We start from the raw sequence: 10,451 nt of genomic DNA on the forward strand, positions 1-10,451 counted from the left end.
CTTTTCCTATTGGCCTCAGTTGCTTTTAAGGTATCTGCTTTAGTTTCTCTGTGTTAAGGGCAACAAATGCTAGCTAGTTTTTTAGGTGTCTTACCTATCCTCACCCCTCCCTTGTGTGCTCTCGCTTTTATCATGTGCTCAAAGTCCAATCCCATTGTTGTGTTTGCCCTTGATCTAATATCCACATATGAGGGAGAACATATGATTTTTGGTCTTTTGGGCCAGGCTAACCTCACTCAGAATGATGTTCTCCAATTTCATCCATTTACCAGCGAATGATAACATTTCGTTCTTCTTCATGGCTGCATAAAATTCCATTGTGTATAGATACCACATTTTCTTAATCCATTCGTCAGTGGTGGGGCATCTTGGCTGTTTCCATAACTTGGCTATTGTAAATAGTGCTGCAGTAAACATGGGTGTGCAGGTGCCTCTGGAGTAACCTGTGTCACAGTCTTTTGGGTATATCCCCAAGAGTGGTATTGCTGGATCAAATGGTAGATCAATGTCTAGCTTTTTAAGTAGCCTCCAAATTTTTTTCCAGAGTGGTTGTACTAGTTTACATTCCCACCAACAGTGTAAGAGGGTTCCTTTTTCCCCGAATCCTCGCCAACACCTGTTGTTGGTGGTGTTGCTGATGATGGCTATTCTAACAGGGGTGAGGTGGAATCTTAGTGTGGTTTTCATTTGCATTTCCTTTATTGCTAGAGATGGTGAGCATTTTTTCATGTGTTTTTTGGCCATTTGAATTTCTTCTTTTGAGAAAGTTCTGTTTAGTTCACTTGCCCATTTCTTTATTGGTTCATTAGTTTTGGGAGAATTTAGTTTTTTAAGTTCCCTATATATTCTGGTTATCAGTCCTTTGTCTGATGTATAGTTGGCAAATATTTTCTCCCACTCTGTGGGTGTTCTCTTCAGTTTAGAGACCATTTCTTTTGATGAACAGAAGCTTTTTAGTTTTATGAGGTCCCATTTATCTATGCTATCTCTTAGTTGCTGTGCTGCTGGGGTTTCGTTGAGAAAGTTCTTACCTATACCTACTAACTCCAGAGTATTTCCTACTCTTTCCTGTATCAACTTTAGAGTTTGTGGTCTGATATTAAGATCCTTGATCCATTTTGAGTTAATCTTGGTATAGGGTGATATACATGGATCTAGTTTCAGTTTTTTGCAGACTGCTAACTAGTTTTCCCAGCAGTTTTTGTTGAAGAGGCTGCTATTTCTCCATCATATATTTTTAGCTCCTTTGTCAAAGACAAATTGGTTATAGTTTTGTGGCTTCATATCTGGGTCCTCTATTCTGTTCCACTGGTCTTCATGTCTGTTTTTGTGCCAGTACCATGCTGTTTTTGTTGTTAGTGCTTTGTAATATAGTTTGAAGTCAGGTATTGTGATACCTCCTGCATTGTTCTTTTGACTGAGTATTGCCTTGGCTATTCGTGGCTTCCTGTGTTTCCATATAAATTTCACGGTAGATTTTTCGATCTCTTTAATGAATGTCATTGGAATTTTGATGGGAATTGCATTAAACATGTAGATTACTTTTGGGAGTATCGACATTTTTACTATGTTGATTCTACCAATCCATGAGCATGGGAGATGTCTCCACTTTCTATAGTCTTCCTCAATCTCTTTCTTCAGAAGTGTATAGTTTTCCTTGTAGAGGTCGTTCACATCTTTTGTTAGGTTTACACCTAGGTATTTGATTTTTTTTTGAGGCTATTGTAAATGGAATTGTTTTCATACATTCTTTTTCCGTTTGCTCATTGTTAGTGTATAGAAATGCTAATGATTTTTCTATGTTGATTTTATATCCTGCTACCTTGCTGTAGCTATTGATGGTGTCTAGAAGCTTCTGAGTAGAGTTTTTTGGGTCTTTAAGGTATAGGATCATGTCGTCGTGCAGAAGCTTTTTAATTTTATGTAGTCCCATTTGTCCATCCTTTCTCTTAATTAGCATAAAGGCTCTTTACTCTCTTGTCTTGACCTTTAGTTACGATTTCATTCACTCTTTTTGGATACTGCATGCATTTCCACCTTCTGGTTTCCCCACCTTCTTGCTCCAGCCCCAAGTCCTGGGTCTTTCCCATCTCAGCCTGTCTCTAAGTTCAGCTCAGTCCCTGACTTCCCAGAATCCTCAACCATCCCAGGCTGGGCAGGTCCTCCCTGGCAGTACATTTCTGGAGCAATTTCATTTTTTTACAAGATTAATTCTGGGTGCTAATTTCATAGTTCAGGCATCTTTAAAAAAATAATCTCCCCAGTTGGATTAATAGCTTCTCTCATACACATAGTAGGTTTCCAAACACTTAATGAAAAAGTAAGCTCAAGAATGAACTCTTGGATGGGTATATTTTATGTATCAGATGCAAGTCTAACTGCTATGCAGAAATTAATTTAATTTGCAAACACCCTATGAGTTTGATGTTTTGTCATCTCTACTCAACAAATGGGGAAAACAAGTCACAAGGAAGTTCATTGCTGCAAAGAAGCAGCAGAGCCAGCATTTAAGTTCAAGGGCTAAAATGCCTCTTCCTGGGATGAGTGGATGGATTATTACTGCCACTACTTGTTGCCATTTTTTTGGGATGGAGGGTTTTGCTATGTTGCCCAGACTGATCCCACACTCCTGGATTCAAGTGATTCTGCTGCCTCAGCCTCCCAAGTAGCTGGACTAAAGGCATGTGCTACCATACCTGGTTCTCTTTGCTATTTTTATCCTTTGATTATAGAGATGGGTGAAGGGGCTTCCTGGGGCTTGTACTATCCTGAAGGTGCCTCCCAACAAGCTGATTCTCTGAGTGTTAGGAGTTGAAACAGGTGGTGAGTTTGTATATAGGTCTTGCCTCTACTAGTGTCTGTCTGTTCCTTCTGATCCTCCTTTTCTACAGCTGTAGAGAGAAGAGGATTACCACTCTTTCTGCATACTTGGGGCAGGGATGGATGAGTGTGTGCCCTGGCAGGCCTGCCTTTTGCTTGGTGGTGGGCAGTGGCAGTCATGGGTAGCATCTGTGGCTTCTTTCTACTCCATGACTGCTGACTTCTGTCCTAGGTGGAGCTTCTAGATTTAGGAGGAGGATAAGGAGCTCTGGTGTGTGTGTGTGTGTGTAAAAATGGGACCTTAGTGTGTAAGCCCAGATAGATATGGGAAAGTGAAATACAGTTAGGATGAACTTGAAGGTTAGAAGCTGTTGTAAGTGTTCACCTTCAATTGTGGATTATTGCTGTGGAGTCATTGCTTGCAGACAATGAAGTCTGGGCTCCATCCTGTGGCATAGGGACCCCTAATCCAGCTTCTGATGACCTAAGTCTATTACCTGTGTTCTCCATTTCTGGCACCTTTTATGTTCCTATGTTCTCCTCCCCTTCCCTCCCCTCTCCTTCTTTTCGCCCCTCCCTTTCCTTCCCCTCCTTGGCTTTCTGTCACAGAACTTTTATTTTAGAATAATTTTATTTAAGGCTGCAAAGGTAGCATGGATTCCTTCTATATTAACAGCTTACACAACCATGGTGTATCGGTCAAAACTAAGAAATTAACATTGGTGCAATACTCCTAATTAGACTATAGATTTTACTCAGATTTTGCCAGTTTTTTTCTTCACTAATGTCCTTGATCGGTTCTAAAATTCAACCTCAGTGTCCATATTGCATTTAGTATTTTGCATTTCTTTTAAGCCTCTGACCTTGCTGGGCTGGTTCCTGCCTATGTCTTTGACCCTGTCATTCGCTTTGTCTATAATAACTCTCCTGTTTCCAGCAAACTCCTTTTCCTCCCACAGAGTCTAGGATCAGGGGTAACACTGGGAACTTGGTAGGATTGGGGTTTGGGCATCTGGCTGTTAGTAGAATTAATTGACATTTCCACTTCCATATCAAGATCTCATTTGACTCTGGTTTGGTTTTTATATACCCTTCTTTATGCAAATATGAACAAATACTGAATTTGTCCTCTTCATCACTATTACAAAATACACAAGGCAGTTAACTTTAAAAGAAAAGAGCTTTATTCAGCTCACAGTTTGGGAGGTTGATAGTCAAACAGCATGGTGCAGGTTCTGGTGAGGGCCCCATGTTGGATGGCAGGAGTGTTGTCAGAAGGAAGAGATCACAGGATGAAGCAGGAAGCAGAGAGAAGCTGGGTATGGCCAGCTTAGCTTTTATAGCAATCCTCATGTGAGAACTAACCAGGGTCCCTGTAAGAAATACTTTCATCTCTTTCTAGGGCACACCCCAAATTAATCCAGTAACATCCCTTGAGGGAACCCCTCCCTTTTTTTTGCCATTCTGGGACTTGAACTTGGGGCCTCACACATACTAAGCGGGCACTTTACCACTTGACCCATACCCATATCCCTTTTTGTTTAGTTATTTTTCAGATAGGGTCTCAGGTATTTTGCCTGGGGCTGGCCTTGACCTTTCCACACAGCTGGGATTATAGTGCATGCCACTAGGCCTGACTTATTTGTTGATATGGGATCTCGCTAACTTTTTGTGCAAATTGGCCTCAACCCATGATCCTCCTAATCTCTGCCTCTTAAGTAGCTGGGATTGCAAGCGAGCCACCAAGCCTGGCTCTAGGTCTCACCTTTTAAAGGTTCCCTAGTACCTCCTAACACCATTACTCTGGAGATCAAGATCTCAGTGCATGAACTCCTGGCAGTGGTGAACAATATCCACACAATAAATACTCATGTATAATACTCATCACCCCTCCCTCTCCAAGCAGTTAGGAGCACATTTACAGGTGACTTTCACAGGACAGTACAGGGGACTAGTGACTGAGCTAGAAGGAAGGCTGAGCCTGCTCCTCTGTTACCCATTTCCACTGTCCTCTCTTGCTCAATCCTGGTGTGCTTTGCTTCTACGCCTGAGTCTAGGAGGGTTACATGGCTCAGTTTAGCAGGGGTGGGTTTCCTAAGGCTTCTCCCTACTCTGCACATTTAGAAGGACTGTCTTAGTTTTGGGGACTTTTGGACTAGATGACATTATTGACATCCCCATCACCTTCCCACCCACCTCTGCCAAGCAGGCCAAGAAACCAGCACGCCAGACCCTGTGCCCCCCCCCACACTCCCCAACTCTACCCACCATGAGGTGGCAGTCCTTCTCCCCCAGTCCTCCCTGAGTTCCCTCACCCGCCACTCTCTGGGGCCCTTTGGGAAGCCTTCCTTTAATATTAGATTTGTATTCGCTTCTAAATTTAATTCTTGACTAGCTCATTCATGTATAATAATTAAAAAATATGTAAGAGTGTAGAAAGGGAAATGTGTACCTCCCCGGGGACTTAATTTATAACACAGATTTAGGAACGATTAACCAAGTGCCATGCGTAGGTCTTATCTGAATCCCGATTCAGATAGGCCGATTGTTAATTTTTTTTTTTTTGCTGGCAATTAGGAGAAATTTAATATGGTTTAAGAATTAGCTGATATTAAAGACACACTGTAGATTTTATTAGCAGTTGATTATGTGTGAGGATGGCATTGTGGTCATTGTGTTCAAGAAATACCTTGGGTCAGGTTGGGTGGCTGTGTGAATCTGTAATCCCAGTTACTAGGGAGGTTGTAGGTAGGAGGATCGTAGTCTGAGGCTGGCCCTGGGTAAAAAACTCAAGACCCTATCTGAAAGACAACATAAACCCTGAAGGGCTGGGGGCATGACTCAAGAGGTAGAGCACATTCCTAGCAAGCACAAGACCCTGAGTTCAGACTCCAGTATCACCAAAAAACAAAGACAAAACAAAGGAAAACAAAGCAAAACCACAAAAACCTTGTGCATAGAGGCACACACTGAAGTTTCTGTGGGTGGAATGATACAATGTCTGGGATTCACTTTATGTTTTTCAGCCCTTTCCAAAAAAAGTGGAAAGATAAAATAAGAAAGGAAAAATTGTTAATGCTGGATAAAGGGTATATGGAATTTGTTACACTAGTCTTTCCTTTTGAACCTTCCATAATAACAAAACAACTCTATCGCATCTTGCTCCTTATCAGACTAGACCTCCCCCAGTAACCAATACTGGTTTTGATGTGTCCTTCTTTATGTAAAATACGTAAATACTAATACGAAAATATACACACTAGTATATATGTAGTTACTTACCACCCCCAACTTTTTTTCTTAACACCAGAAGCACATGGGTAGTTTATCCCTTCCTTTTCCTTCTTTATTCTCTGTTGCAGGCAGAATAACGCCCTCCTCCAAATATGCCCGCACCTTGAGAATTATTACCTGACGTGGCAAAAGCCACTCTGCAGATTCAATTAAGGCTAAAGATGTTGAAATGGGGAGAATATCTTCAATTATTCAGTGGAACCCCATGAGTCCTTAAAACTGGAGAATGGCTCCTGACTGTGGTCGGAGGGAGTCAGAGAGACATGGAGTGCTGGCTTTGCAGATGAAGGGTAGGGGCCACGGGCCAAGGAATTTGTCATCTGTAGAAATTTGAAAAGGCAAGGAAATGGATTCTTTTCTGCAGCCTCCAGAGGCAGACAGCCCTGACCACACCTTGATCTTAGCCCAGTGAGACTGGGTGTGTCAGACTGCTGACCTCCTGAAGTACAAGATGCATAATAAATACATGTGTCAAATTTGGGGTAACTTGTTACAGCAATCATGGAAAATGCTTTCTATCTTGGAGATAGTTTCAAATTATGTAAATTGCAGAAGTATTAGCTCCTCATGGCTACACATGGGATCTGGAGTCTGGTAGACCTGGGCTTGAGTCCAGGCTCAGCCTGATGCTAGTTGTGCAATTTTGGGCAAGCTATGTCATCTGTCTGAGCCTCAGTCCTCATCTGCAGTAGTGGACTGGTAAGAGCACTTGCCCTGTAGGGTACTCTGAGAACTGAGTTCTGTAACGCATACTAAACGTTTAGCACAGCATCTGGCCTACAGTAAATGTGCAAGAAAGGATGGCTATTAATGCTGTTACAGATAAGATAATTATTATAGTCAGGGACTTTCCCCTAGTTCTCCAGTCTCATTGCTCTCTTTTCTGACTCCTTATAGACTTAGGAGGTGGTCCCTTGGTTTTTGCAAACCCCCTCTCAAAAGCTTGATTCCAGTTGCATGTGGCCCTATTTCCCTAGCAGTGGCCAGCAATGGCAGAGAGGGCCAGACGCCTGTCTCAGATGTCTTGGGGATGATATTGAGGATGACAGATCACCCGAGTGATCACTGTGTGAATAGTAATTTGTACGAGGGGCTGACTGTGACTGTTCACTCACTCTTCTGAACTTGATCTTCTCCTTCTCAGGCATGTCAAAGGCACGGGTGGACTGTGGCAGGCTTCAATGCTGCTCCTCTGAAGCATAGACTCTCAGAGTGGTGGAGACCCTCAGGGTTCCTCTTGTCCCCAACAGGCTGTGAGCTCAGCCCCTCTGAGTCAGGCCTCTCCACTGTTGGGTAGATCTGCTTAGCAGAGACGTCTCCTAGAACCTCATCCATGCCCTGCCCTCTGGGGCCAAATGGAATGTATCTGCTGCCTGGAGGCAGAGATGTGGGGGCCTGTCCTGCCTCTGCCACCTCTTTACTGCGTGGCCCCAGGTTCTGTGAGTCTTTTTTGAACTCTGTAATGATCTGCTAAACAGAAAGGAAAACACTCACTTTCAGGATCATTGTGAAAACATCCCATGCCCCATGCATAGACACTGCCCCTTAAATGCCACATGCCTCCCTTCCCACTCCAGGCCACACCCTCTGGGCTCCTTAACTGTTCCTTGGGGAGGAGGTTTGGAGGTTGCCTTACCCTTGTCTGCTGCTCCAGGATGCAGGACAGAGCAGGGGCGGGCCTGCCTTCTGCCTGGAATCTTCCTTCTGCTGTGAGCCAGCCTTCACCATCAGTCCTTCCTGGTCCAACCACAGGCCTTCAGTGAGGCCTGGCCTCCCCTTCTGACCATACAAACCCCACAGACGCTCCTGCTCTTGCTGTGCACAGAAATACCACCTTATTTTTAGATCTGGCCCTGGTCCATCCTAAGCCACCTCTCCTGGCATGAACTGGGGCAGATCTGCAAGTTGTTTTCCCCAGTCTTTGGAGCCACGGGAATTTGCTCGGACCACAACGTTTACTTGGGCTCTGCCCACATCCCTCTCCCTCCAGTCACCCTGTTTGCCTCTGTGACTCACATGACCAGCTTATGCACATCTCTTTCTGCTACAAACACCATTCAAAGTGTTTCCTGTAGTCACTCCCTGTCCTTGAGAGGAAAAGCAGGCTGCAGGGGACAAAGGAAGAAGGCAGGAGGGAGATGTCGTGTAACCCTATGAACGTATGCATGCATGCACACCAGTACTATGTCCTGTCTTCCATGGCTGGAGATGGCTGAGGCAAAAGTGAGATTACTGAACTTTACTTCTCAATTAAACTTAAAGAGGAACAAGCAAACAAGTAACCCCTTTGGGGATAAAAAGTCTTAATCCAACCCTGACAGAGGAAAGAAGATTTCCAAGTTGAGATGTACATGTGTCTCCAGACCTGTTTGAGTGCAGTCATCGCTCCCTGGACCAGCTCAGTTCCAACATGAATTCCACAGTCAATGTTCTTGAACGCCTTCTGGGGATGGCTGCGCTTTGAATCCTGAACTGAAGTTTCTGGAAGCATGGGATATTTTGTTCTCATTCCTGGTGTGGTCCACAGTGTTCTACCACAAGCTTCATCCCTCCCCTCCTTATTTCTCTTTTCAGATCATTTTTCAGGGTGACACCCAAACTCCTTAGGCCTATAATGCTAGGTCTCCATGTGTAGGGTGCAGCTGCCCTACCCACTTCCCCAACGTACATGCTCTGGACTCTACCTTTTTCCTCTGGCCTGGTTCCCTCTCCTGAGAGCCCATGTGGCTGGTTCCCTCCTTCCTTTGGAGCCTCTTCTCCAAAGCTCGCTATCCCTGGTGGCTTCTCTGCTTCCTTACACGGCCCAGTGCATTCCTAGTCCCTTTCCCATGCCTGCATCCTCCTTTGCCCTTATCATAACTTGACACAGTGCACATTTTTTTCTCTTTTGTGTGTCTCCTTCCACTTGGATGTGAACATCACAGGCCATGGCTGTTCCTTTTTTTTTTTTTTTTTTTTGCCACAGGGGGGTTAGAACTCAGGACCTTACTTGCTAAGCACTCTTACTGCTTGAGCCACTTCACCAGCCCCTTTTTGTGATGGGTTTTTTCAAGATAGGGTTTTGAGAACTATTTGCCTGGGTTGGCTTTGAACTGTGATCCTCCTGATCTCTGCCTCCTGAATAGCTTGGATTGTAGGCATGAGTCACTGGCACCTGGTTAGAGCTATTCCTTTTCTTCAGGGCCTAGAACAATACCTGCACCATAGCGGATGTTAATCCCTGTTTGTGGAACATAGGAAGTGGGTATAGATAGGAAGGGGTAGCCCACTTGGTGGCCCTCTGAGGGCAGAGTAACTGCCTTTAGCCAGGCAGGACACACTGAAGCTGCAGGGAGGGCTGATAAGCCGGGGGTTCCCTGGAGGTTTTTTGAGGCCTGGTCAGAGATGAGGGGTCCCTGGCTCATTCACAGCGGTTTCTGCCCTTCCCTTCCTGTGCAGTGAGTCAGCCAGGCTGGAGAAGTGCCAGGGAGGTGGCCCGCAGCAGTGGTGTAGAGGGTTAAGGATCAACAAAACAAGAACTTGCTCATCTACCCCACCAGTGCTGCACACAGAATGCCTGCTAGGGGTTGAACTGTACCCCCAAGTCTATGTATTGGGCCCCTAACCTCCAGTGCCTCGAACTATGGACTCGTTTGGTTGTTGCAGATGTAATCGGCTAAGTTAAAATGAAGTTATACTGAAATAGGGTAGGCCTCTGGTTCCATATTGTGAGGGGAACGAATGACAGTGGTGACTCCATTTTGGATGAGGGAGACATTTTAGAAGCAGACATCTGAACAGGTATAAGAAACAACAGTCTTCTTAGAGAAATAACAAGTTTCTTACCAAGATAACAGAATGCAGCAGCAAAGATGCGAGCTGGTCAGACCTTCTTGGAATGCTCTGTTTGATAAGGATGGGCTGGGTAGGTGGCCGGGTTCAACAGTAAGTTGACTAGGCACCAACTAATCACAAATTAGTTTCAAGATAGAATGGTTAGACCTAAGCCAGGCAGAGCCCTATATCACTCCTACACTTAGCTAAACTGCAGCTTAGCTTTCCCTAAGCCCCTCCCATGCGGGAGCTTTGCTATCCTTTCAACAAACCTTGTGTTTGCTTTACTTGTAATTCCTGGTCTGGTCTAGAGTCTTCAATCACCAACGTCACCTGGATGTGAACTGAGGCCTCATATCAATGACCGGTGTCTTTATTAAAAGAAGCCAAGTGAACATGGATGGTCTTTGAAACTTCACAATAAGTGAAGTAAACCAGACACAAAGGGCAAATACTGCCTGAGGGACCTAGAAGAGTCAAATGTGATCCTTGATATCCGCAGGTCTATAGTTCCAGGAAGATCG

The 10,451-nt window shown here is 44.5% G+C and overlaps 1 long non-coding RNA gene across 1 annotated transcript; it reads right to left on the bottom strand.

The window, feature by feature from the left end:
- Nucleotides 1-5,141: 5,141 nt before the first annotated feature.
- On the bottom strand, nucleotides 5,142-8,233 carry LOC141423869 (uncharacterized). The gene is made up of 3 exons (XR_012448638.1): nucleotides 7,751-8,233; nucleotides 7,230-7,584; nucleotides 5,142-6,434 (listed from the first exon to the last, which is right to left on the bottom strand). It is a non-coding gene; the product is annotated as an uncharacterized lncRNA (long non-coding RNA).
- Between the last annotated feature and the right edge of the window lie 2,218 nt (nucleotides 8,234-10,451).

Source organism: Castor canadensis, chromosome 6 (genome assembly GCF_047511655.1).
Source record: "Castor canadensis chromosome 6, mCasCan1.hap1v2, whole genome shotgun sequence".
NCBI classification, from domain to species: Eukaryota; Metazoa; Chordata; class Mammalia; order Rodentia; family Castoridae; genus Castor; species Castor canadensis.